This window comes from Rhinichthys klamathensis, unplaced genomic scaffold, assembly GCF_029890125.1.
Source record: "Rhinichthys klamathensis goyatoka isolate OS25496 unplaced genomic scaffold, OSU_Roscu_1.1 h1tg000432l_1, whole genome shotgun sequence".
Classification (NCBI taxonomy): Eukaryota; Metazoa; Chordata; class Actinopteri; order Cypriniformes; family Leuciscidae; genus Rhinichthys; species Rhinichthys klamathensis.
This window is the reverse complement of record NW_026606928.1, coordinates 77191-104544: the sequence shown is the minus strand read 5'-3', so window position 1 is coordinate 104544 and position 27354 is coordinate 77191. Positions and strand designations below refer to the sequence as shown.

The following is a 27354-nucleotide window of genomic DNA, read 5'->3' as shown; positions in this document are numbered from 1 at the left end:
CGCTTATTTATAGTTCACTTTGCACATTAAATTTAGATCGCAGGTGCAGGTGAATGTTGTAATTGATTACGTCCATGTAACAGTCACTGCATGGGTTCAATATAGTAGCACAGTTTATTCTGATTACAATATTTAAGACTGAAAACTCAACATTCTGACAAGGAATAATTTGTGCTCATTCAACAGAGTGAAATCAATAAAACTCAGCTATTTAAAAAATCCCAACTAAAAAGAATTACAACAAAACAGTTTCCTGTTTTCAAACACAAGCAGGCACACAAACTTGTAAGCAGTAAGCACCGATACAAAGATTAAAAACAGGTTTATCTGAAAGCTTTAGTCGAGTTTCACAGGAACATAATATGAGTGTCCATTCAGAATTGAATCTGGTGTGAAATCAGTAAAAATATATATCATATAGAATATCAAGCACACATACACTACCGTTCAAAAGTTTGGGGTCAGTGAGAATTTTATTTTTATTTTTTGGAGGAAAGAAATCAATACTTTTATTTATCAAGGACAGTAAAGACATTTATAATGTTACAAAAGATTCTATTTCAAACAAATGCTGTTCTTTTGAACTTCCTATTCATCAATGAATCCTAAAAAAAAAAAATAATAACTGTACAACTGACAGACCAACAACTGTTTCAACATTGATAATAATAATAAATGTTTCTTGAGCATCAAATCCTCATATTATACTGATTTGTGAAGGATCATTTGACACTGAAGACACTGACACTGGTGATGCTGAAAATTCAGCTTTGATCACAGGAATAAATTACACTTTACTATATATTCACACAGAAAACAGCTGATTTACACTGGAATAATATTTAATACTATAACTGATTTTTGTTGTATTTTTAATCAAATAAGCGCAGCCATGGTTAGCAGAAGAGAATTCTTTTAAAAGTATTTAAAATCGTACCGACCCCAAACTTTTGAACGGTAGTGTACATAAAAAAATAAACATACCCGTATTATTTTAAGCCAACACACATGCAGCACTGGTTCTTCAGGTTTGACTACAAGTGAATCTAGACAGCACTTTCACAGACAGCTTAATCTGGGTTCATTTAAATCCATCTAAATACTGTCTGTTTTCAACACACAACATGTGGGCATTAAAAACACACACACACACACACGTGTAATTACAAAAGCACGATGCACGCTGATCTCCATATTTTTATTGTGCACAAGGCACTTCATTGCTGTGGTGTCATTCTAATCAGAAAATAACTACTTCAAAATGCTATTTCAAAACAACTAATAAAAGAAAGAAAAATATTAAAGTATCATCCACAGTGAGGTTTCAAACTTAAAGGGATAGCTCTAAAAATTCTGTCATTAACTTTCCATCATTTCGTCCCAAACCTATATGAAGTTTGAACATTTTAAAGCATTTATTTTGGGTTTGCATTTTAAAAGTTATTAGTGAATCCAAATCATGTAAGAATTCAGGATAAGTAGCCTTCAAGTAATGTTGCCTTTGTGAGACAATAACAATGGCTCCTATGTCTTGATGTAACTTTGCATTCTGAACAGTGGCGGATTTAGCAAATTGGGGGCCCAAGGCGAAGGTAGTATGGGGCCCCCCATCCGATCTTTAAAAGAGAACGAAAATAAAAATTTATTTCATTTTTTGAAAAATAAACCATTAAATGGCACTTTCTGGAGAGTTTTGTGCAAAGAAATATAGAAAAAAGTAGGTCTAGCAAGTCTTATATTTCTGTAATTCACACAGATCAAACACAAATATGCTGACTGAATAGATTGCTAGTTGAGAAACACTGCTTTAATTAATGTTTTTATGATGACTTTGTGAAAGGTTAACTAAACAGCATGAGCCGTCTTCCAGCTGGCCAGTAAGTTATTTGGCAAATTTCATTCTGTAACATACAGATCTGTATTATGCTATAGTTTTTGATAGTGTTATACATTTCTTACAGATAATCACGATGATCATTGCGTTTGTCTTACCGAATGTGGTAGCTTTATGCAATTACAGTTTGTCTATAAGCTTTTTTTTTATTAACGCCGACAGTAAAATGTTGCCAGATATTGCTACGAAAAACAAGAAAAACAAAACAAAATAATAATAATAATCCGAAATAAGTTCAAAGCTTGTGTTTTGGAAATAAGGTTAATATATCACTAACCCTAACATGCAACTTTCCACTTTAATAACTTCCTAAAGTGTCACATTAAATCAGAAAAACCGGTCCAGGAGACTACTGCCACCTTTCCATTAGGTGGATCTGGCAACACGGAGGCTGCACCCGCGCCCTCACTCACAACGCGCTCTCAAGCCCCGTTCACTGCGCTAGCTTCTCGCAGCAACATGAATTTCAAACACTCATATGAGGTGGTTTAAACGGCTAATAAATCATTCAGAGAGCTTGACATTTTATTTTTGAATGTAAAAAATATGACAGAGTTCCGGACCTCGGTCACCTCATAGCTGGCTACGACCATGGACTTGTAACATATCGTTAGCATTGTTGTCATTGTCAGCAAGCATCACAAAAAAGTTTGTTACCTTCTGCAATTTTGCTAAAAACGTTTTGATTTCCTCCCGCTTCCTGCTTTTTCAGCACCGCTTGGGTAGCTTCGCTTAATTTTTACTCTGTCTACTACTCTGTACACACTGTCTGTCACTCTGTACACTGTCTGTTAATCACTTATTTTTCTCCGTCAGTTTTTTTGGCGCATTACAGCCTTGTCACTTTCGCACGCAGAAAGTGAGATAATGGAATAGTCCAATGTAGTGAGGTGGGGGCCCCCTCCTGTCTGCGACACTAATGATTTGATGCCTTTTTTCGCAAATGTTTTTTTAGAAATATATAATTTGCGAAAAGTAAAAAAAAAAAAAAAAACTTAAGCATAATTTAATGGGGCATTTTGGGGGCCCCTAGGTAGCTCGGGGCCCAAGGCAATTGCCGACCTTTGCCTAATGGTTAAGTCAGCCCCTGATTCTGAATGCCTGTTATTTCTGACCCCTGCATCTTTTAACCCCCCGAAACTCCCGCTGTGGAGGATGAAGCCCTCAGAGAGAACACTGCATAGGAATGATCACATCTGAATGGAGCGCACCCTGTATCTTCTAAGCACCCACACTGATGAAGTCAGGAAGTGAGATAAAACGTATCGGTTACCTAACGTAACCTCGGTTCTCTCTAGAAGAGGGAACGAGTATTGCATAAGTTAGCTTACGCTACGGAAAGATTCATCTTTTCGAGATATTGAAGCCAAAAAATTATCCTTAATTTTTGTATTCATTTTCAACGCAGTGCAGCAGCTAGCAGACCTAGAGCAGGCTGTCTAGCGTGCTCATTGGCTACCCTGCAGCAACTGCAGTAGCCTACCACTGAGCCCGGCGTGACGTCACGTCCAATGAAGATCGCGTTTCATCACGTCTTAGCCCGCCAGAATGGGTGTGGTTTAGCATATATAAGCGGGCCTCGGAGGCTGTCTCCCTGGTTTTCATCGACTGAAGCGAAAGTCGCTCGTGGCACGAGCACGGCAGGTTACGCAATACTCGTTCCCTCTTCTAGAGAGAACCGAGGTTACGCTAGGTAACTGATACGTTCGCTTACGAGAGGTTCTCTCGAATTGCATAAGTTAGCTTACGCTACGGGAACCCGTATATGTCAACGCCGTGCGCACCAAGCATCCACTTCATGAGTCCCAGGGAATCCCGGGGATCCCAGATAAGCGGGGAATAAGACGGCCAGCAATGCGGGCCGGCACAAGTACATAAGCACTCATAGGGAATACAGAGCCGCGCCGCCGGTCCGTATAAGCCTGTAGCATATTAACCCAATATAGTGCAGCTCAACCAGGAGAGCTAAGTTACGTGAGAGTAGCCTGCGGCCCTGCGCACGATCAGATCTGAACAGAACGTACATCTCACTTATACTGACAGAAGTTTAGCCTGCTGGGCGGGAACTTCCAGGTTATAGAACCTAATAAAGGTGGACGGGGAGGCCCAGCCCGCCGCCACACATATGTCATGAATTGAAAGACCTTTTGACGCATAGGCAGCTGCAATAGCGTCCACTATCCATCTGGACAGGCTTTTTTTCGAGGCGGCGAGACCTTTGGTGCGCCCACCAAACGAAACGAAAAGCTGCTCCGAGTGCCTGAAAGGGGCGGAGCGCGTAATGTAAGCCCTCAGCGCCCTGACCGGGCAGAGGAGATTAACAGCGCTCTCGCTATCGGATGCTGGCAGAGCCGATAGAGAAATGATCTGCGCTCTGAACGGACTGCCAATCACTTTAGGGACATAGCCATGTCTAGGTTTGAGGATGACTTTAGAGTCATTCGGTCCGAACTCAAGACACGCAGCGCTGACAGACAGCGCGTGTAAGTCCCCCACACGTTTGACTGATGATAGAGCAGTCAGAAAAACGGTTTTGAGTGATAGGTACTTTAGATCCACGGAATCTAACGGTTCAAAGGGATAAGCTTTCAGGGCCTCGAGGACCAAAGAAAGATCCCACATTGGAACCGACGGGGAGTGCGGGGATTCATCCTCCTGGCTCCTCTAAGGAAGCGGATGACAAGCTCGTTCCTTCCTAGTGATCGGCCCGCGACTCTGCGAACACTGCAACAGCCGCCACATAGACTTTAAGCGTGGAGGGGGATCTCCCCTTATCCAACAGCTCTTGAAGGAAACTAAGCAACCGCGAGACCCCACACGTTCGTGGGTCCAGATTTTTGTCGGTGCACCATTTGGAGAACACAGACCATTTAGACGCGTAAAGCTTTCTAGTAGAGGGAGCTCTAGACTGCGTAATCGTGTTCATCACTCCTTCTGGCAGGATAACGGGTATCCATTGATCAACCATGCGTGCACAGACCAGCGCTCTGGATGGGGATGCCAAATCAAGCCGCGAGATCTGTCCTCACCGGAATCGGCCACGGGGCTGTTTGTGACAGCTGCGTCAGCTCCGGGAACCAAGTTTGGTTCTCCCATCGCGGGGCTATAAGGAGCACCGAGTGGCACGTTTCCCTGATTCTCTTGATTAGCTGTGGCAACAGTGAGACCGGAGGGAAAGCATACAGCGGGCGGCTAGGCCAGATTTCGGCTAGCGCGTCCTCGTTCTTCGAAAAAAAACGCTCTGCAGTGAGCGTTGTCTTTTGACGCAAAGAGGTCGACTTCTACTTTGCCGAAAAGGCGCCATAGTGACTAGACTGTTTGTGGGTCCAGGGACCATTCCCCCAGGGGAATAAGACAGTTTGTCTGGGCCGTCGTTCAGGTGGCTTGGCACATGCGCAGCTCTCAGCGAGCGCAGATAGTGCTGAGACCAAACGAGGAGGCGTTCTGTAAGATCGCAGAGGTTCCTGGATCTGACACCGCCTTGACGGTTCACGTAGGACACCACAGGCATGTTGTCCGAACGGACTAGAACATGGTGGTCCTGTATGAACGGAAGGAAACGCTTCAGTGCGTTCTCGACCGCTATCATTTACAGACAGTTTCTGTGAAGGAGCTTCTCTTGGTCTGACCACAGGCCAAAGACCGGTCTGCCCTCGAAGAGAGCGCCCCAACCTGAGTTCGACGCATCTGTCGAGATGACCTTTCGATACGAGACAGCTCCCATCATCACTCCCCGCTGATACCAGTCGGCCGCTAACCAGGGCTGCAGAGCCGTAATGCAGCTCTGAGTCACTCTGAATCGTTCGCAGACGGATGCCCAAGCTCGGCGAGATGCTCGAGCATTCAGCCAGCGTTGTAGTGGGTGCATTCGCATTAAGCCCAGCTGGAGCACAGCAGCACCTGAGGCCATACAGCCCAGCATCCTCTGAAATGTCTTCAGAGGGGCGATGCTGCCCTTCTGGATAGACGTGACCAGGCGTCGAACACGGCGCGCGTGCTGTGTCGATATACGAGCCGTCATAGCCACGGAGTCCAGTTCTATTCCTCGAAAGGAAATTGACTGGCTGGGCAGTAATGAGCTCTTGGTCCAGTTGACCGTGAGACCCAGGCTTTCCAGATGACTGAGGAGCACTGCTCTGTGAGAAAAAAGTTCTATCTCTGACTGTGCCAGAATCAGCCAATCGTCCAGATAGTTCATAATTCGCAAGCCCTGATTTCTCAAGGGGGCGAGAGCTGCGCCCATGCACTTCGTGAATGTACGGGGTGCTAAAGACAGGCCGAATGGCAGGATGGTGTATTGATATACCGGTCCGTCGAAGGCGAATCTCAAGAATGGCCTGTGGCGGGGTATTATCTGAATCTAAAAATAGGCATCTATCAGATCGAGAGAGATAAACCAGTCCCTCGGGCGAACGTGCGCGAGGATTTTCCTGGTCGTAAGCATTTTGAATGGTCTTTTCACAAGAACTTTGTTCAAATGTCTCAGATCTAAAATAGGTCTGAGTGTCCCGTCCTTCTTCATTGTCTGTCGTCACATTCACTGTCGTCGCGGTCCGTGCTCGAAAGCGCGGGGGACGGCGATCGAACTGTAGCGAATAGCCCTGCCTTATTGTGCTTAGCATCCATTCTGATACCCCTGGAATCGCTTCCCACGCTTTTATATGTGTAGCTAGGGGCAGAATGGCCTCCGGGTTTTGATCGCCGCACTGCGTGGGTTCGAGAAACTGAACCGGAGGTATGTGCGCGGTGCGCGCACCCTCGGTGCTTGAATACGCCGGCTCGCTGACAGCGGTGGCAGGCTGTTTCATATGTGACGTCCCGATTGCTATGAATGGGGAGCGTTTTGTGATCACTTTGTGATGCCCGAGCAGCGCCTTGGGTGAAGTGTTTATTAGTTAGCGTGAACGCTCACGGGACTTACATTCATATATGACGCCCCGATCGCTTTGGATGGGGAACGTTTTGTGACAACTCCGAGACGCGTGAGCGGCGCCTGGGGCGGGGTGTTTGTTAGTAAGCGTGAGCGCTCGTAAGTGGGCACGCGATTTACACTCATATGTGACGCCCCGATCGCTTTGGACAGGGAGAGTTTTGTGACGCAGTGTGTGCAGGCGAGCGGGTCGTATTACCGGCTCGTTGGCTGCTGAATGAACCACTGCAGTAGCCTGTTCGAAGGGGACTGACAGGGAGAGGAGCTTTGATGGTTGGATACATTTGAAATAACGAATTTGCACGCGCAAATAACTCTATATGTGAACATTAGTGACGGTGTCAGTCGTGCCGAAAAATTGTGGCCACGTTGAGAGGAAATACAACTAACGTTAATCTCCACAGTCATCTGGAACGCAACCTCAGGGAGCTATATGAAGACTTCATAAAGTGTAAGCCCAAAACTGCTAACGAAATGCCAAGTAACAATAACAGAGTCTCACAGACGACCATTAATCAAAGTTTTGCAAGTGTAACTCCTTATGATATACACGCATCACACACATGACCAGCTTCGGCCAATAGTGAGCCTACGTGTGACGTACAACCAGAGGCGCTGCGCAGTTACACTACGTGAACTCACTCGAGACCCACAGAGAAGGAAATGAATAGTTGAATAAAGTCGTTATTTATTTATTTTTGCACAAAAAGTATTCTCGTCGCTTGATAAACTTAAGATTGAGCCACTGTAGTCACTTGGACTATTTTAACGATTTCTTTAATAACTTTTCTGGGCCGGCAAGTTTCAATCCCTTAGAAGCCTATGGAGAATTGATCCAGCTCTCAGATTTAATAAAAAATATCTTAATTTGTGTTCCGAAGATGAACCCCGTCTTACGGGGTTGGAACAACATGAGGGAGAGTAATTACTGACAGAATTTTCATTTTTGGGTGAACTAACCCTTTAAGACAGTAAGGCCCCATCTGATTGGTAAAATTTGGATAAACAACCTATGCATGCAACACACAAATGCTTGGCACATAAAATAAATGTAATTTATTATCGCATATACTATTATCGCGATAACGATAGTTTTTCGATATATTGCGCAGCCCTAATAGAAATGTATATTGCTGAGAGAGCTGTTATATTCTCATGTGATAGCAGTGGCCGTCCTGAGGAGAGATCAAACATGGGCTGCGTCCGAAAACTGAAAAATGCTGCCTTTGGAGGACGCATTCCAAGGTAGGAAGGCATCAAGGCAAGTCCGATACCAATGTCAGCTTCACTTCCTGTCTCCTGAGATACCTTCATCTGATGGATTTTTGAAGGCATAGATGTTTCCTTCACTGTCTTTAATATCCCACCATTCTGTGACATTAGAGCTAAAAAATAAAGATGGCGTCTGAAAGTTGCGGTTGCTGGTCAGTTTGTGTGCAAATGTATGTTTTTAAATAATGTTTTCCACTTCTGATGTCATGTCTAGCGAGAAATTACTATTGTAGTAATTAAATAATCTCTTAGTTTTAGACCGCTTAGATCATTAAACCGTTACACTGCCTCAGAAATCTGTTTCATGAGGTACCTTAATGCATAAACGCTGCCTGCAAAGTCAAGGCAGCGAGGCAACAAGCCAGCTCCCTAAGTTTTCAAATGCAGCCATGGGCTGCTGAAAATCATGCTAGGGACAAAGCGCCAAGAGCGAGCGCAATCCAGTCCAGTGAAAAACGGGAAAGAGCGCATATCTGTGAGGGAGAGCTGTGAGGGTGCGAAAGATGGCCACACGTCTTCATTAATTTGTGCATCATGTCATAATTTATCACAGATGCATTGAGAAAACGAGTGAATCGTTACACCCCTAATAAATAGCCTACACAACAAAAGAATCTAAAGATGATCTAATGATCTGATCTGTGTCACTAGGTCTGTGCAGGTCAAAAAACTGAAAGTGAATCTCTAGCCAACAGTGAATCTTCTACTACTTCATTATGGACATGTGACTGTTCTTTGTTTGGTTTTGATACATGATCAGTTGTTTTCTTTACGTTTTCCTTCATTCTCTTCTCACCATTTCAGATGAACAAAGGCATTTTTGACAATGAACTTTAACCTTTAACCAGGGGTCAGGGGTCAAATAGCTGGTGATCCTCAGTTACCCACACTGTCTCTCATCGTAACCGGATCACATCTTCTTCTTTTACGCACGCACGCACGCACGCAAAAATCGGTAACGCTTCCTTTTACAGTACAGTACTTGCGTGTACTTACAGTGTACTTACCTAGAAAGTACTGGCTAATATAAGGTAAGTACATGGGTTAGGGGTAGGTTCAGGGTTAGTACCTAGTTATTACCCAGTAATTGTAATTACTATAATAAGTACATAGTATGTACATGGGTAACAGGACTGTAAAAGGAAGCGTTACCAAAAAATCACCTGCCTGTAACTTTCTAGTAATCCTGAAGACCTTGATTAGCTTGTTCATGAGTGTTTGATTAGGATTGAAGCTAAACTCTGTAGGACAATGGCCCTCCAGGACTGAAGTTGCCCATCCCTGATTTTTATATATATATATATATATATACACACTCGTTTTTCACTCGTTTTCTCAATGCATCTGTGATAAATTATGATATAATATAATATTTAAATTAATATATATGTTGTCAGATACATTATTTGTAACATATTGGAGTGCATAGTTACGTACTGCACATGACCTGGTCATTGATTTGACTGTTATGACGCCAAAGAGCAGAGGTTAATTTGACTGGGCAAACGATGCAAGACTATTGTGACAACAAATGCAGGTGAATCAACGTTTACATCAGTCACATGATTTCCCTAACAACACTGATTAGCTTCTAAAGCATTAGCTTCGCCTACAATAAGTGTAGCCAGGTAATCTCAGCTAATGCACCCAACACTCAGGAAAGGCTAGCATTAGCAGAATTAACGGTGTGTTCAGCATTATGTGTTTGTGTGCTGCAGTTAAAGAAAGTGCTAAAGAAGTGTATACTGTGGCACATCTTCACTTTTCTCAACGGCTCTCCACTGTTATACTGTAAACAGCAAGACTAGTTGCTATGACGTCCAAGTAATTAATCAATAGCATGACCTGGTCCACTGGAGCATACAAACATACAATAAGGGCCACTGACAACTAGTCAGACCTCTGTTTTATGTTTATCTGTGTGTACAACATACAATTACGAGTACCAATATACAGTATACACACAACCCACCTCCCCACCCCCACACTTTTGAATTATTGAATTTTTTTTTACATATATGTCCTATTCACTGTCACCCTAATGTCACATAAACACCTTCACTCCTTTATAGGAATAAATAATATAAGTAAATCAAAAAAAGCAAACAAAAAACAAATAAAAATGGACTCCACTCCACAGCGCTTCTGAAAGCACAAGGTCAGCTGTAAAGAGCTGTAATCAGAACTGAGGTCAGGGACAACAGAGTGAAAACTATTAGAGCAAACAAACCGCAAACTGTCCTAGTGTCCTTATATAACACCACTGATGTCTAGTCAGATTCAGCACTGCAAATTAACCATTTTCTAAGTCAATATTTTTGTATTGTTTTCCAGTAAACATAATGTAAAAGCAATATATATATTTTACTGTATTAAATAAATGTAACATAAATGCAGCTTTGTTAGCATAAGTCTTCTTTCAAAAGCAAATTTTTTTTTTGCAGACTCCAAACATTTGAATGGTAGTTAGTATTGTAATTTAAGCATTTTCAAAATGCATTTAAATTAATCCAAATTTTTGTGAGGTTTAATGCTTGGAACAACAAAAACATATTTGCAAGGCATTTAAGATATATTTTCAAAAATATAAGATTCTGTCCTAAAGATAAATGTTTGTCACATTGTTCAGACACAAACATTCAACTTTTCCCTTTAAATTATGCTTATGATAAAATTAAAATGCAACATATTTTGGATTTTTATGAATAACATTTTCACCAGTGGTCTTGAACATTTGGATACCACTTCTTATATGGTATACACACACACCAACAAGCAAGAAAAAGGAGATCTTTTCAGTTCCCCACTCTCCCCATTGTGGCAAGACTTAGAGAGCATTACATTTTTGATTGGTGCAGTGATACTCTATGTATTATGCAAATTGGTTGTAGCTCATTTGAAAGATTTATCTATAGAATCAGCTGCACTCATACATGCAAACTCTCACCCTCTTACACACACACATACACAATTGGACCTGCTGTCATTCCACCACAAAATTCTCATATATGTTTTGTGCATCCATATCATTCTCTAGTCCTCATCGCTGAAAAACAGCTTCAATTCTCCTTTTGCCGTGAGATATGAGATACATTCCTGTGATAAATCATTGATGTTTGATGCTGCAGGCACTTGTTACTCCTTCTCATGTCTTAACATTAATTTTTAATTCACACTTTTAATCTAAATAAGAGAGAGCACCGAGACCACCTCTCAAGCCAGAGTTTGTTCCGTCCTCCAGCCTATCACAATCTGTGCAGGAGGATGTCAGTGTGAGAGAGCTGATTGGCTGAGCTGCACAGTCACCAGTACCAACACAGAATTGATTGGCTGCTGCCGCACAGGACAGAACTCCGAGTGTTGACCTGTTTACAGCAAGCCAAAAGAGAGAGATAACGAAAGAGACAGAGAGAAAGAGAGGGAGGGGGAAAATATGTAGAGGCGGATTAAACAAAACGCATTTTATGAGCTTGGGGTAAGAGGACTAAGAGAGCCCTTAAGCGGACCACGTGCATACATATAATCAAAGGAAAGTTGATGCATTTCAAAACATATTGTGCTTCTGGTGTTGCTGTAGTTATACAATAATAGCATCCAATCCAAACGGAGAATGGCACATAAATAATAGACCTATTTGATTTGAAGTGAATGCACCAGCTAGGGCTACTAGCATTAGCGAAGCCAAGCACCTAGCACAAAAAGCTACGCTAGGAATGTGACTACAAATTAAGTATATGTAAGCTTTAAAAAGTCTTTTTTTTTTGTCTGCGTATTAGATTTCTTTCAAAACAGTTCAAAAAAGTTTAAATCTCCTCAATGAAACTTTTTCCCGGTCCCTGAGCACAGCACACGCTCTCATCAGAAAACGTTTTTAATCTCTGTAAGTGGGGCGTTAAATTAGCCATGAGGTAACTCTGTCAAGACTGTGGCTGGTTATATCATAAATGTTTTACACTGCATCATATTAGAGTCTCTGTACTAACCATTCAACTTTAATACCCACTGAGGCCTAGACTGTTTCGTTTTGTAACTTTACCATCTAATGGGAGAAGACCTAAAAAAGGAGAGGAGAGAAGAGATCATTAGAAGAGGAAAAGATCTTGTCATACAGGCATTACAATCAATCTGCTGATGTCTGGTGGTTTAGAAGATCAGAAGACCAGCAACACGTCTGGGCAGCTAGTGCTAATCACAAAAGCTTATGGATCATGTACCACTTTCATTATTATCCTCAGCGCTGTTGTAAGATTGTCTTGCGTTAAGTTAATCTCTTGAATGCCTTCCACAATCCCTTGGTCCAAACGGCTAACGCCATGACCTTTATTAGATGTTTGTGACTTCAAGAAACACAAAACAGAATGTGAGTCTCATTCACTAATAATTGCATATAGAATGACAGTTCATTGTCAGTTCATTGTTACGTTCAATTTTTTTGTTGTTGATGATTTTTTTGGTTATTTACATTTTATAAAAATGTACATTGTTTGAAACCATTTGTTTATTTAAATTGAATTTATAATATATTTAATTGCAAATTAAGTTTACCGGTAATGTGTGAAAAGTTGCCAATAAGGTTTTGTGCACAAATATGTATACAAGGTTAGTGAATGGAACATCAGCACTTCTCTCAGAAGCTCACTATATCCTTAGCCCTCATTCTTCAACGATGATATGTATTTCTCTAACAAAAACGTATTATGGTATTATCATGACTTTCTTTGAGGTACCCTAGTGATTTAATACCATGGTCCATGAATACAGTAAACGTACATTAAAGTTCAGCCCCTTCTATTGAACTGGAGGTTATTTCAGCAACCCATTCAACACCTTCGGCATTAACTGAAATACCTAAAATCAGTGTCAGATCTCAATGGGGAACATTAAAGTTGCTTATATAAAAGATATCTTAGGCTATAATATACAGTATCTTAAGCCACTTTTTTCAATATAATGAATGAGGACTGGGGCTGTGAAGCTCCAAAATGACATAAAAAAGCACCATTCAATGTGAAATGTCATAGAAGTCATATTATAGCTGTGTGAACCGACTGAGATTCACACTCTGCAGTAGTGTCCGATTCATGAACGAATCTTTTATGTTGGATCTTTTCAATGAATCTTTGATCCAGTCCACAAAACACTGAATAAACTGTTTGTCTAAATGACTCTTTTATGTCTGAATGATTTTACGTTTTCGAATCCAGATTATTGTGAATAACAACTTTTGGTCTCTCTATCACACAATCGTATCATTTTAAAACATATCTTATTATATATTGTTGTTTATATATATTAATTATGCTAAGCTCTGAGCTGACAGCTTAATGGAGTGTTTTTACCTTTTTAATACTCTCATATGAATAACTAAACATCTGTCCCTAGCTGTCTTGCATTCTCTCTTTCTATGTGCTTAAGGGGCACTGCTTGGCTTGGTAAGCCTGTAATAGGCTTAAGCAGGACAGAAACACTGTCCTCTCTGCTCTCACACTATAGCTTTATGGCCAGTCTTTCAGTGATTTATTCTCTAGGAGAAAACAGAAAAAAAATAGAGAGAGAGAGAGAGAGAGAGAGAGAGAGAGAGAGAGAGAGAGAGAGAGAGAGAGAGAGAGAGAGAGAGAGAGAGAGAGAGAGAGAGAGAGAGAGAGAGAGAGAGAGAGAGAGAGAGAGAGAGAGAGAGAGAGAGAGAGAGCATGGTGGACAGTGAGCAGTCAGTAGAGATTTACTCGTTCAAGTCAACTGGAACAGATCTAAAACTGATGCATACAGCGGTGGAAAACTAAACAAGAGCAAATAAAAGTGTGCTGACGGACAGACAGAAAGATATTAAATTAAAAGTAACTGCATTAGGTCATCTGCAGTTCAGTTGAACTGTCCGCTCCATAAACCTGATAGTCAGATTAGCTAATTAGGACTCTGCCCTGAACTTAGACATCAGTCGCCCCTCCCCCAGCGTCTCACAAACAATTCCTAAAAATGCTTGTTTCACAACCATGACATTGAAATGAGCCTAACGAGGCATAAAATATAGGCACAGAACGAACAATATTCATTACTAGGAAATATTCAACCATAATTCTACAAGTTCTATACTGATAGCAATAAAAGTACACATCTACTAGGTATATCGCTACATGTACTGAGTTCATATTCATACAAATATACCCAGGCCACATTTAAATCCAGTTGATTCACCTAGATCTCTAAATGCACTCAGTCCACTCCACATCCCTACAGTCTTGCCAGTCAAAACTTAGTTTCCCTTCACTGATTCAGGTTGGTCTTCATTCAGTCAGTCGATCGGTTTATTCCTGTGGGAAGCTCCCAGAAGGTCTCCTGCTTTTTAGTCATCTGAACTTCAATTCTGCCTTAGTAATGCCACTCGTCCTCTGCACTTGCTCTTTGAGGGTGAACGAATGTCAAAAAAGCCTTTTCAAGATTTAAGAATATGCAACAAGCATAGTAAAATGATTTAATGAGTATTAAAGATTGAATTTTATTGTGCAAATAACGACCATATAAAATTATTAGTACATATAAATCAATGCATTTATAAATATATTCTTTTACAAACACTACTGTTCAAAGGTTCGAGGTCAGTACTTTTATTCAGGATGCATTAGATCATTAGATTGAGACAATTAAGCATTTATAATGTTACAAAAGATTTCTATTTCAAATAAATGCTGTTCTTTTGAACGTTCTATTCATCAAAGATTCCTGAACAAATATCACTCCACAAAAATATTAAGCAGCACAACTGTTTTGAACACTGATAATAATCAGGAATGTTTCTGCAGCATCATTAAAATGATTTCTGAAGGATCATGAGACACTGAAGACTGGAGTAATGATGCTGAAAATTCAGCTTTGACATCACAGGAATAAATTACACTTTGAAAATATATTTTATTATAATTATATTTCACAATATTACTGATCTGCTGTATTTCTGATCACATAAATGTGAGCATAAAAGGCTTCTTTCAAAAACATCTTACCAACCCCATATTTTTGAATGGTAGTGTATCTACATACTACATTTCAGCACGTCTATATTTTTTACTGTTCCTAAAGTACTTTAATTTACTGTTGCTTATTAAAAGACAAAATAAAACATATTCCATTGAACATGTTGGTGATCTAAAATGAATTAAAACTTTGCCTTTAGCCAAATACAAATGCAAAAAAATTAAAATAATCCTTTAGATTTTAAGACGAATCACTTATACACAGGGAAAAAAGGCAGGTAATTATTGAATTCAATTATGTCTATATTTAGGCATGAATTGCCTGTGTGCGTTTGTGAACCGCAAGAGCAAAAAAAAAAAAAAAAATTAATCAGAGGACATTTATGGAGTGGACAAAACCAGTCAATAATAATTCATCAAACTCTGTGGGGATTGACAACAGGAATGGCTCGAACACCTTACTAAAGTCAGTCACATTCTCAAACTCACAGCAACAAGGTGATTGTCTTGCTCTCTGACTACACAATCATTTAAATAGTTGACATAATAACAACGTACACTCTTAAAAATAAAGGTTTTTCATTGGCATCTATGGTTCCATGAATAACCTTTAACATGATCCGAACATTTTCATTCCACTAAAGGTTCTTTATTGTGGAAAAATGTTCTTAGATTTTTTAAATGTTCTTCTGACTAAGAATAAAAGGTTCTAAGAACTGTTCACAGGTTCTTTGGGGAACCAAAAATGGTTCTTATATGGCATCACTGTGTAAACCACTGAACATAACCAATTTTTTTTTTACTTTTCCTATACGTTTACTCCCCATATGCTGTGGCTACTTCTGATAGGTCGCTGAACTGATGAGAGATGCAGTGGGTATAGGGCTGACTAAAGAGGCATGAGCATTAGAACTAAAGATCAAAGACTCTTCTCTTTTACAAAAAGCACCAGTTAATTGGAGTGACTGCTAACAGGCGTACATTAACCACAGCACTCTCTCTCTTTCTCATCTGACGCTCTGTTATCTTTCTGTCTACCCAAGCCTGGCACAGAGCGAGATGAGCGCTGGATGGGTGGATGGCAGTCAAGGTCAGCTAGCAGATCGTGAAAAACCCAAAACAAACAGATAATGTGTAAAGAAAGTAGAGGAAGACATCGTCAAAGAAGCGCAAACAGAAAGCGAAAGCGCATAAAAGAGCTAGTTAAATATAGATTTAGAGGAAACTAAAAAGTAGAACAGACTCTTGCAATGGTCTGATGTTGCTTATGGTAAATATTCTGTTTAGCTGTTTTCAGAGATTTCAAGAGCTTACAGTCTAGTGGTTGCACTTTGAATTCATTGAATATACAACACAAAGTTTCTTGTAAAGCTGCTGAGTGTAACTGCACAAAACCAGCACTATAGTTTCTGAATGGACAAGGATTGAGGAAACCGCTCCATCACTCACTAAATTTCCCTTACTTTCGTTTCCTCAAACTCTCTGAATTGATTCATGTCGTGTTTAAAACAACACAAGTGCTCTGCGAACATGCATATACACACCACATAGCCAAAAGGATGTGGGCACAACATCTAAATAATGAGTTTGGCCAGGCCCTCTGAATCGTAATGCTACAGGATACAATGACTCGCTTCCAAATTTGTGGCAACAGTTTGTGGACGGCCCTTTTCTGTTCGCACGACAGTGTCTCTGTGCACAAAGCAAGTTCAGTAAAGAAATGATTCACTGAGTTTGATGAGAAGGCATCCATAACGCCATCCCCCACCCCACCCCAAATAAACACCTTTGGGATGGACTGGAACTTTGCCTATAATGTAAACCAGATCTCATCGCCTAACATTGGTGCATTGGTAAGGGTACTGATGGTCATGTTTGAATGAGAGCAAATACCATCAGCAATTATAAAATATATAGTGGAAAGTCTTCTCAAAAAAGTGGAAGCCCTTTGAAAGGACTATTTTAAATTAAATATAAAATAAAACACCACACATATGATTCTGGTTCTGATTCATTAACGGGTTCCATTAACAATTCTTTTAGCATTTAAATATTTAGGGGGATAATGCAATTCCACTGTCACATGACAAGATCATTTCAATAATAAATATATTTACAGCAATTCGTGAAAAAGTTGTGCCATAACTAATTACTAAACAACAATACTAGACAAGCTAAATGTGGTAACATACACCATCGTTCAAAAGTTTGGGGTCAGAAAGATTTTTTTTTTTTGGGAAAGAAATTAATACTTTTAATCAACAAGGATGCATTAAATTGATCAAAAGTGACAGTTAATACATTTATAACACTACAAAGGATTTTTTTTTCTAATTAATGATTTTGAACTTTCTATTCATCAAATAATCCTGGGAAAAAATGACCTGAGTTTGACAATAATATTGTAATAATAAGAATAGTAACATTGACAATAATATGAAATGTTTCTTGAGCAACAAATCAGCGTATTAGAATGATTTCTGAAGGATCATGTGACACTGAAGACTGGAGTAATGATTTGATCACAGGAATAAATTAGATTATAATATATTCAATAGAAAAGTTCGCATCAACTGTCATTCCGAAAGCTGGAATACAGAATCTAGACTCAGGCCTGGACTAATTGGCCTTGTATCAAGGAAATCTAGAGTAACGTCCTTTCGCTCATTTGGCAGTGATATCTCCTGTAGGTTTATTTCAAGCAGACAGGACGTGATTGTAATATCTTTGGAAAAGCTGTGATGAAGCATACACTGTAAAAAAATTGCTGTAATTATGCAGCTGTTTGCCAGTAACTTACTGTAGATTTAAATTTATGTATATTTACTGGCAACAGTTTGTTCAAAGTTAAATGAACATTAAACATTAACAAGTCTTTGTCTTTACAGAATAAAATAATAAAATAACAATCTAATGCAAAGCATTCTGGGAACCAGAAATCTTCATCAACCTTTTTCTGTTTTTTTCCCTTCAGATTTTGGTTCCCAGAATGCTTTGCATGAGGCTGTTATTTTGGTTTTATTCTGTAAAGATAAAGACTTGTTAATGTTTAATGTTCATTTAACTTTGAACAAACTGTTGCCAGTAAATAACATCAATTTAAAACTACAGTAAGTTACTGGCAAGCAGCTGCCAGTAATACTGTAATTTCTACAGATTTTTTTTACAGTGTATGGTTGCCTTTATGAATTTCATTATCAATACAAATAAGCTTAACTTTCTTTATGCATCACAACATAAGTACATGACCACTGATGTTGGTTAAAAAGATCCTAACCATTAAACAAGACAAATGTGCTGATCTTGCTGCACAGAACTTTGATTCGGTCTCACATTTCCAGGTGCTCGTTTAAGAAGACATTTCCAAGAAAATGCACAAATATATGTGTAACCAAATTAAAAAAACACAACTCTGCCCTCTAATTCGGTTTACAGACCTTCTGTCACCTCCCTCTGCCTTTCTATCTTTTCCTTTTCTTTAAGTACACAGTGTGCTGGTCAACACGTTAAACTTATTCCCTGTACAGCAATCACATGCCAGCCAACTCTCTCAAACGCTGTGTCGACTCAGACAAGAGGGCATCAACCGCACAAACTTTGGCAGCACAGGTCAAACTAGGTTGTGTAGTCCAGGTAAACAAACAGGTGTGCCAACCAGGTTAAATGTTCAAATGCACCTCAAGTTCAATTATTTAAGAATATAATATTTCAACAGACCTGGGGTTCACCAGTTTCACCTCTAATCCCACACCAGATCCTCAACATTCCTGATTTCTCATAGTCAGGGTTGGCCAAACAATTTCGCTAAACATGCATTTCACATTCACTTCCAGTGGTGGGAAGAGACGCAAACTAAGACAGCTTGAACAAACTTAGCTAAGAGAGAGAGAGAAAGAGATCTGCCCCTTTTTTATACAAGTGGACAAAAAGCAAAACAAACACTAACAGCCAAAGGTCATTTTCTAGCATGATAGAAATAATTATACAGTATGTATGTAAGTGTGAGAATTAGCAAGTAGAAACAATTAAGGCAATACATTTAAATAATATACATTCAACATTTAAATAATACATTACCTGTACCTTGTACCCTTAGTGTACCTTACTGACAAGAAACCAAATGGTTCAGCCTTAACCATATACAGATTTTTTGTTGCAAACACCCAACAATTTGTATGTTTACTCTTTGTTGTCATGACAGGACAGCTGTTTCAAAGCTTGTGTGGTCTTAAGTAATCACCTCCCGTGCTAAATACTGCCAACTGAAAACACATCTTTAAGTACAGCTAGTACAACGTAAGATCAATGAATGACTGCACTGGTCAAGTACATAAACACTCAACTTAAGCGGCTCTTAAGTGTTCATCAAGAGCCATATTTGTCCAGCTTGAAATGCAAAACTTCATAATCCTCCTCCAGTTGAGCTGATACAGAACATGGGACTCAATGTAAAACAAAGGTACACTTCAGATTTATGAAATAATAAACTAGGCTAAAAATCTAATCTAACCAATTTACGATTATCAGTCTGTTGTGCTGTAACACTAGTGACATTTACCAAACGTGACACGATCAGTAATGTATTATCCATTTCCAGAAAGGAGTGCTTTATTCCAACAAAATGTGACTGAGCAGACAGACTGTTTCTTGTCATTTATAATTATACACTCAGGAATGGTAAATCATGCATCAAATATTTTCCCTTTTCGTCCTTCCCGGTCTTCATATAATGATTCATATTTAATGGATAGCCTATATCTGGTTAATGGCATTGGTAATTACTAATCATACTTGCATTAAATCATTTGACAGCAAACATCTTCATTGCTCACATTGCATAACAACAGAAGACAATGTTAAATATGTTTGTCAGTTTAGCAGTAAAATATTGATTTGAAAGTCCAAGTGATTCCTGGAATGCACAAAAAAAAATCAAACTGACTTGTTACTGAGTCGTCATCAATCATTTGCTAAACTTGGTACAGCTTACCAATAATCTGACTGCACAATAAATAACCTGTTGGCAAGATACTAAATAAAGGCCACAATTAGAGCAATTAAAGAACACTTTACAATCACATTATGGACAGTTGAATTTGATCATAATGTCCATTCGCAACTGAAAAAGTTCAAAATCAAAATAAATTGTCATTTGCTATTGCTGTGATTCCATGTGAGTGATCACATCATCATCAGATAAGAGAAGAGATGTCATTGCAAGATGTCATTGGGAGGGGCAGGGATGAATTGCGGACCTGGCCAATGGGGCCAGTGCCCATGGGCCCTTGGTTACCAGCAGTCCGGGGGGCCCAGGGCTTTAACTTTAAAATGTACAAAAATATTCTGATATAAAATCAGAAGTGTACTAGAACATACTCTATATATCTCTCTAGGCCCATTTTGTTGGATCATTTTTTAGAAAATAATAATAATGATGGGGTGGTGGGCACATTGGTCTTTCTTTCTTTATTATAACTTCAAGGAAGATGGGCAGTTATAATAATTACTTTTTCCAATACCTTTCACACAAAGAAAGGAAAGCTCAAAAAGTAGTTCAAATAAATACTTATTTAATTAAATCACAGCCTTTAGCACTAAACCAACTATTTTAGTTCATTTGACAGATACTTTGCCAAAGCAACATTAGAGATATACAAATATTTTAAATTCATTTTGAATCTGTGGCTGGATTTGACGCCTCAGAGGGAGAACAGTTTGAAAATTCATGATCATCATAACTTCCACTCTCTAGTACAGTTAAAGGGAAAGAACTGAATAAATGGGGGGTCTTTGGGGAAGGGGCTCTTGGAGATAATTGGCCCCGGGGCCTTTACAAGTCATAATCCATTCCTGGGGAGGGGAGGTTATTTTGATTAAAAATTACATAGGCACATTAATTTTTTTTTTTTTTTTTTTACTGATGTGCATGGATAAATAATTTATAATAAATAATAACAAATAAAATAATGGTTGATTTTTTACATTTACAGTAGCGAGTAGCCTACTCTGGTCATTTTCAGCATGCTCTTAAATTAAGCTTGACTTTAAGATTTAGTTCTCAATAATCCTGCCACACATTCACTTTCACACACAAAAAATGTCCACAATACGTTGAATAAAAACTATATACCCTACAGGGTTTATATAATGCTCTAGTATCTATAATAAAGCTAATTGACAGATGCATAACTATCGAAAATAAGGTGTTCTTTACACTTTAAGGGCATATTAAAACGCAATGTGTTCACAAACATTAACAAAAATACATTCAACGCACGTAAGCTACATAGCCTACAGCCGATGTGAATGTACAAAAGCACACACACACACACTTTCACTGCTGAACGGAAACTAAACAAATTGCATGATGGGAGATTAAAAAAATCTGCTGTGGAAGATAATATCAACGGGGAAAACAAAGAGCATGGCTTCATTAACTTTCTCACAAGGGTAACTATCGTGTGCCATGAACTAATAAAAACACATGCCCTTCACATAACGGTTAAAACTCATCCAAATGTGAGTAGGCTACGCACGACTTTCTTGTAATCGACTTGCCTGTCTCATTGCCAAATGAATGTGACACCTCAAAACGAAAGGACAGTTCACAATTCGGGAAGAGGTATGGCTTTAATAACACAACCCTGCTTGCTTTATTGAAATCTCCAGTCTCGGCGACAGACCTGTCTCAGTGTTTTAATCATTAACTCTTCGTAACGTAACAGAAACCCAACAGAAACTTTCACCCACAGAAACCCAATTGGCTCTTCAATCACGAGCCCAAAAGAAGTAGGCTATTGCTTACAGACCAGCGCTCAAGTTCTCCCCATAACGGTAAATTCAACAGCCTGATGAAAACTTTCTCCCGGAGCGTGCGCTTGCGTTCCGCTGAGCGCTTAATAAATGTCAGAATTCACTTCACATGGTCGAACGCGAAGAATTATGGAGCCGCATTCGCTGGACTCTGGAATGGAGCTGGAAATGTGAGCTGGACTGTCCAGACTTGACAGGCGGACTGGAGGGGGGCTGGACTCTCAGCCTGTTGATCCGATAAAAAAACAGGGTGCAAGACCTAGGGGCTTGCGAAACACCGGTGCCAAACGCGCACTGTCTGAACTAAACGGGAACCTTTTAAATTAGATCAGACATGTCATATATTTCAGAATCAACAGGAGCAACGTAAACGGCTTTAATTCAGCGTGAAAAGTGCAGCACAGTGAAGCCTCAACAGGGTCAACCGTGGACATTCGTTTATAAACAAATATGCTGTTAAAACAACAACATTTGACATCGACAAACAACATTTAAGACGCACCGAATTCGCACAGATGCATTAAACGTACCTCGGCAGGTCTTCTAAATCCGCTGTCGTTTCGCATAAAAGTACAGCAAAGCTCCAGTTAGCGGCTACGACCCAGAAAGGCAACCTTTCTGCCCCGTCTATCTCAACCAGCAGTGGGTTATGCAGTTTTTCATGTGCTTCTTCTACCCCTCCTCTCGCTCTCTCGCTCTCTTTGGCGATGTCGTTCGTTTGAGTCGAATCGCATCAATGAATCGGATGAACCGTTTCACAAAATCTCTCTAAACGATTCTTTAATATGTCAGAGCGGTTCTCGAGTCAACAAATCACTGGACTGAGAACCGTCTCTTTCGGCCATTTCCGATTCGTAATGAACAACATTAGCCTACATGAGTGAGCTCATAGCAAGAGCATTGGGACCGAGAAGTAAATTGATAAAAAAAATAAAAAAAGTAATAGAAATAATGTTTATTTGAATGACATTTTTAATCAACACCCATACGAAACATTTGAATAAATATGGTTTTATCAAAACGTGCAAAACTTTTTTTTGCCAAAAGATGTGCATGTTTTATGTACCTGAAAATGATATGTAGTTTCTACATTATTTTGTTTTCAAGGTGAATTAAGCCTGCAAACAAACTGAACTGGGACACATGCGATTTCATTGAACCCCTTTATAACCCTCAATTGATGTTAATAATATGATGAACGTTTTAGCACGTAAAATGCCAAGCTGGGGCATCAGGGGCAACGTGATGGTGCAATTACGTCACGATGCAAAGAATCAGTGTGCTCTGAATATGTTCTTTTAAACGAACTGTTTGAAAGAATCGATTCGCGGAATTGAGTCGGACTTCCCAGCAACTACTCTCTCGCACTTCTAACCGCCCGTTTCCGGTGTTGTTTCCCTGATGAGAGAGTCGTTTATGCAAGGAAATGTAAGGTAATGTAAATGTACAGTAGTTCGCTATAGTCGTCTATAAGGCCCGTGCGAACATTGATAGGCGAATTATTATTTTGTATGTGCAAAAGGTCTAATATGAGCGCCGCGGGACGGGGGTGGGGCTATAAAATATAAAGACGGTTAGCGGAGCGCGAGGACTGCTGATTGACTGCTGATAGCGGTTACGCGTGACTCGAGTCAAGCTGTCTTGGGCTGAGTCTGAGGGATATAACCATAGATAGCCTTTATTATGGATATCTATGGATATATAACCATAACGCGGGGGAAAAAAAACTGTTTACTTTGAGCTGTCGAAGCGCGCATACTGATGACGAGTTCAGTTCTAAAAGTGATGTGGGTTAATTCCTTACTGTCTATGGTTTTAATTCCCACGCTCATAGAAAACCTGTAATTATAAGGCAATGAGAATTGTGCTCTGATAAGTCTTGGAAATCCATAAAATCTTATATATATATATAGAGAGAGAGAGAGAGAGAGAGAGGCCTATATTTGAAGGTTAACTTTCTGACAATTAACTCCCATGGTCGTCAGAGAATTATAAGACATTTGCACATTCATTAAATAGTTTCCATTATATACATACATAATATTATAAATATAAACTCATATAATGTGAGTTTCACTCCCTCAGTAGGGCGTTTTAATAACTTGGACTTTTTTTGGGCGTGTAGTTTAAAATGCCATACAATAACCTAATTAATGCAAATATAATACAACAATAATGGCCAGAGGTAAATCCAGTGGCGTTATATGCGTTTGCCACTAAACAAACTGACTTCAGCTGCTAGCTCAGCACTTTTAGCCGGTGTAGCAGTCGATTCTGTTCCCTACCGGAATTCCTGTTCCCCCTGACAACGCATGCGTAGCAGTTGCAACGAAGCTCAGCTGGATGTACGGAAAGCGAAAAAGGCCAAAAGCATTGGCGCAACATTTAAATGTCTTGATACACTGCAGCATAATAAAATGGTTCTCGCACTCCAATCATATTTCTGTGAATTAATTTAATTAATTTAGCACTTGTTCATAGTTTTTGTATTATGTCTGAATATATTCAGTTGAATTGTGCCCATACAAATCGCCTTATGTGTCCATGTTGACATCCAAACTCAATGCCTCATATTATTGTCTTATTATTATTTATAAAGATTGCAAAACGTCAGAGATGACAGGTTTATGATATACAACTTTGTAAACAATATAAAAATATATTAACAACAAGTTCAATGTCACCAAAATACACACGTGTATTTGTGTATGGGAAAAATAGTTCCTCAGTTCCATTATAGTTCCATTATTGTCACAAGGGAAACACATTTTCAGGTGACACCTTTTGTTCCCTGTATGAAATAAAAATAATGAAATAAATATGAATAAAACCATATATTGCTATTACTACCTTTATTATTATTTTTGACATGCAAGATATAGGCTATGGGTGCAACATAACAGTCTAATCATAATTAATTCAATTTCAGAGGGCACTAATTAAATTAATAAATTACCCATATTAATAAATGGTGTTCTAAATTGGGGAGATGACCACACAACATTGTCTCCTGAATTTTTATTCTTGCTGGCACATTCCAACAATGGATCCAAAAATGTATGGGGAAATCATGAACTACAAAACTCAAGGCACATACCCATTTGCATTAAAAAGACCATACATATGTAATTCTCAGACGTTCCTCCAATTTCCAAATTGATGGCAATTAATTCCAAATGATAATTATTCTACACAGTGGAGACAGCTCTAGATAACTCTACAGACAGGACTCAGGAGTGAGGTATAGTGATACAACAAGACTTGATACAAACAAAAAGCCCATACTTGTCCATGGACTATAGCCTTCTTATAATTAACTTGCCAGGAACTAGAACATCAAAAATAACCTATCCTGCAATTTCAGTTTAAATTAGCCTATTTCTTTCATTGGGCCTTTGTAAAGGGGCCATCTAAATTGTTGTTTAGATTTATTTTACTAAAGCTAATAAAGCTATTTCAATAGATGGCCAACTTTACTACCTCTCCTCAAAAAATGGAATATATGTGTTTCTTGCAATAAATAACAATATCAGTCTTTCAAAACAAGCATTATTTATTTTATAATATGAGACATTAAAAGCACCTGTGAAGTGATTGTGATTCAAATAGTCCTGCACTAGAGGCTTATCTGTATTTTACAGTCTATGGTATTAACCAGAGCCTTAATAAAACATCACATTGAAATTGGTAATACGTTTTAAATTTGAAAAGAAATAACCTGGATTGAATTGACAGATGGGAAAACTCAATTAGGGCTACAAGTTTCAGAAATAAAATACAATACTTTTTTAACCTTTTGGCTTCCCGTACATCCAGTTGTGCTTCTTGCTCGTCATTGATATGCTTGCTCGTATTCAGTTCTGATGGTACGTATGGTAACTCGGCAACTACGCATGACTTGTAGTATGATTGCGTAAAGGGAACAGGAATTCCGGTAGGGAACAGAATCGACTGCTTCACCGGCTCAGGAGGAGAGTGTGGCTCTGGGAAACGGCCAGATCTGGAAAAAGATCCACTTATGGTGACCCCTATTTCTCCTGTCCTCTGTCTTTAGAAGACGGAGAAAAATATGTCCGAGACGAGCGGACAGCCGGACGTGAACCCGGATCCAGGTTGGACACGCACGCAGCTTTGAGATGGACGCAAACTGTGATCAAAAGGCAAGCGGGCATGACGGGATGATAAAGAGCATGATATTTGAATAAATCAGTTTTATTAGTTGGAGGCTATTTGGAAAAACTCAAAAGCTCATATTACAAATAAAAAAGTTCGCCTTTCAGTGTCTTTTCCAACCATTCTATCTGCAGGCTCGTTCTTTATGGGCTTGAATTAAAATTGGTGCAGTTGCATTAGCTCCCAAGCACACGCTAATTAAATGAGTGATTAAATCAGCCGCATTCAGTAGGTCATTATTGCCCCCTGCTGGTTAAACTATATAACTACAGTCACAGGCATAGAGGTTGATCAAACATTGATTACCGGTATTCTTGTTTGACTTGGCCGAGTGAACTGTAGACAAGCACGTCGTATATGGTTGAATTTTTAAATTACATTTCAAGGTAAGGAGAATCAAATAGCAAACATGCCAGTATTGGAGTTTAACAATACAAATATCAGCTGCAGTATGTGAGAGTGAGTGAATGCAGGTCAATACTATGGTGTAAAAAACACTTTTCCCTTATTGCAAGAAAACTATTAAGAAGAGCAATGGCCTCAAACACAGTTTCCCATTCAGGTGCAGCAAATAAACAACCTACACTGGCAGAACTCCGTCCTGGCAAGATGAAAACACAGATTCAGCATATTCTCTCTCTCTGAGGGTGGGGGATCCGTGGAATCAGAGGCCATGGATTTAGTCTCCTTCATCCAGAGTGTATTAACACAAGGCATATTAAATAAAAAGTATACTTTGCATCTGTTTATCATTATTTGAAATTCTCAAATGCAGCACTCTTTCAATCTTGATATGAAGCATGTGCATGCATTTACACGTCCACTCCCCTATTAATAAATAGCAGTTAATTCAATAGCACTATGTTTAATGCCACGTATGAAGGGGCTCATGAAAAGCCAATGAACTTGGTCTTTAAATAATTCTCATGTCTTTATAATCAATCAATCAATCAATCAGTGTCTCAGAGTAGCCAATATAACAGCTTTATTTCAGAAGGGATTTGTTTCTGCAAAACATATTCAGTGTTAAATTATTTGTTTCTACAATGCTTGTGATGAATAATTGTGGAGAAAAAATATACCGTAACATTTACAATTATACAGTTACCTTATTTTAAACTATCATGGAAAATGACATGAAGAGCAGAATCAATATCTTAAAAAGATAGGAATCAAAATAGTGAGGATTGTTATTAATGGCACATCCTTTGTATAAGCTGTGAGAACATTTCTCTGTAGAAAATGACCATGATTTTGCTGCATTTAAAAGAGATTATAGACTGATTTTTTAAATTAAATTTCAG

The 27354-nt window shown here is 39.2% G+C and overlaps 1 protein-coding gene and 1 long non-coding RNA gene across 2 annotated transcripts in view; one reads left to right on the top strand and one right to left on the bottom strand.

Moving 5' to 3' along the window:
* stat5a (signal transducer and activator of transcription 5a) overlaps positions 1 to 22572 on the bottom strand; it is a 106935-nt gene extending 84363 nt beyond the window's left edge. The window contains exon 1 of the mRNA XM_056235878.1: positions 22408 to 22572. The gene's annotated coding sequence lies outside the window, so the exon portion shown is untranslated. The remainder of the gene's footprint in view (positions 1 to 22407) is intronic.
* LOC130071202 (uncharacterized) lies at positions 21627 to 26865 on the top strand. Its single transcript, XR_008803981.1, has 3 exons — positions 21627 to 21686; positions 21817 to 21898; positions 26613 to 26865. It is a non-coding gene; the product is annotated as an uncharacterized LOC130071202 (long non-coding RNA).
* The last annotated feature ends 489 nt before the right edge of the window (positions 26866 to 27354 follow it).